Here is a 2,095-nt window from a genome sequence, read left to right on the forward strand (position 1 = left end):
GACGTCTCCACGGGCTCTCCTAATCGAGCGCACACACAGTGTCAGATTTTACCGTGCTTACTTCCAGGAATTGTTACATTCCTACTGAGGATAGGCAGCATATCTAGAAAATGGATGGATGGAAGGAGCAAGCTGATTTTCAACTCATGACAACTGTTGTTTGTTTACAGGCTTGAGAGGCAGTTTGATGACTTTGGGCAAATGTATCTTGGAGAGCCATAAACTATCTATCTGTGGGTGAATGTATGTATGGTATGTCGTGGAGTTAACAATGCTGCCAAAAGTGGCTGCCTTCAAGCAGCTCTGTTTGTTCATCAAGCACATTTTAAGATGCCATAAGAGCCGACATCTGGCATCGGTGGAAGTCCCTTTCTACCCATTGGTACAGAGGTGATGGTGCCACGGACAAGATGAAAGTCAACCAGCTAGCAAGGAAATGGAGATTGAAGCCTACAGGACCTTCTATTATCATGGGAAACATGAATTCACTACTAGGCAAGCTCTATGAGCTGGCTGAACATTGTGGCAGAAGGGCTGTGCGCACCCTCCCACTGTGGGCACAGCACCTGTTTTACTCTGGTTAGTCTGATTGATGGGCGGGACTACGCGACTATATATAGTGGGGCTGGATCTCGGACGCCTCCCCTCTTTCTCTCCTTCTGGATCCGCGGTTCCTCGTCGCGGCTGTGGTGTGGTGTGGCGTGGCGTGTGCCGGGGTGGATGAGCCGGTGGCGTGGTCGGCGAAAGTGCCGTTGCCGTGCTTTACCAGCGAGGTGTGCGTTCTGGCAACAGCGTGGGATTGTGGTGGTGCGGGATCAGGCTTCGCCGCTGGAATTTTGTGTGTGGCTGGCATCGAGGCACGAATTCCCTCCCCCGCAGCGCACAGGTAGCATGCCGTGAGGCTCTTTATTCGTGCAAGGTGCCAAAAATGACATAATGGTGACACGATCTCCCTCTCAATGCAGTGAGGCGGGCTGCTGGTTCTGTGGGGTCAGGTTGCCCTGCTGGGGGCCATTCTGAGTGTGGTCGTGTTTCCCGTAGGTAAGTCGGTGATGTCCGCCTTATTCTTTTCTTGTTTTATTTTGCGCTCCTGACTGGCTGTGGTGCTTTCTGCTGCAGCCTTTCTCCATTGGCTTCTGTGGTGCTGCGCTGGTGGTGGCCCTAGTTGCATTATCTCCACCGCTACAGCTCCTGAACTGCGCTGCTGTTTTGGCTCTGCCTCCTTTTGTAAATTGGGTTTTGTTTTACTTATTTCCTGGTTTGAGTCCACCCATCGCCGTTATCTTCTTTAATTTTAGGTTTAATTAGTTGTGATTAAATTCTTTCTTTATTTTCTGTTTTTGTGTATTATATTTTTGGTGTAATATATTTCAATTGTGTTCCGTTAATACTGTTCATTCTGTTTATTTCCTTATTATTTGATCATGTGCCTGCGTGTGTGGGTGTTCTTTTTATAGACAGCTGTATGAAGCATTGTGGCCTGTTTTAAGCATTCTTTTCTTTTGTGGACAGGTGCTGCGGGCTCAAGGTGGCGACCCAATCCTGGTGGTGGGTTTTTCCTCACAGATCTGCGTGTGTGTGGTGTCACAGGTGTTTTAGTTTCTTCCTCCCTTCATGATTTTGAGTTGGGCCGCCACGGTAAGCCCCAGCTCTGTTCCCTTTTAGTGCCACCTACAGGTCAAAGTAGGAACATGACCCACAGCTGATGTTTTTTAATATCGTCATTACAATAAAGAATTGTTATATTTTTTTTTATACCCTGTCTCTTGCCCTGTGGTAATTTCGAGCCTGTGTGTCCTAGTCTAAGTTAAACTATTTCCTGGGGCGAAATCCCCCAGGTGGCGTTGTTGGTATTGGTCTTGGTCAGAATTAGTGTTTTAATCCCTCCCACTTGCCACATACTTGGCGTTGTCGGCAGGGTACCACAGTTAAAAGGGCAGAGACTTGGTTGTTTTTTTTCTTTTCCTTTTCTTTTTATTAATGTGATTTACCTCTTGTTTTTTTTTATTGGTGATTATTTGTGCAGTCATAGAGCCAGAACAGCAGCGTTATTCCCAAGCTCAACTTTAATATTCCTGTGCATCTATTTTTCGGG

At 47.1% G+C, this 2,095-nt stretch overlaps 1 long non-coding RNA gene across 1 annotated transcript; it reads left to right on the forward strand.

Moving 5' to 3' along the window:
* Nucleotides 1–669: 669 nt before the first annotated feature.
* LOC131110503 (uncharacterized) lies at nucleotides 670–1,702 on the forward strand. The gene is made up of 3 exons (XR_009120900.1): nucleotides 670–886; nucleotides 966–1,041; nucleotides 1,120–1,702. It is a non-coding gene; the product is annotated as an uncharacterized LOC131110503 (long non-coding RNA).
* Nucleotides 1,703–2,095: the final 393 nt, after the last annotated feature.

The sequence above is a fragment of the Doryrhamphus excisus genome, chromosome 23 (assembly GCF_030265055.1).
Source record: "Doryrhamphus excisus isolate RoL2022-K1 chromosome 23, RoL_Dexc_1.0, whole genome shotgun sequence".
Taxonomy (NCBI): domain Eukaryota; kingdom Metazoa; phylum Chordata; class Actinopteri; order Syngnathiformes; family Syngnathidae; genus Doryrhamphus; species Doryrhamphus excisus.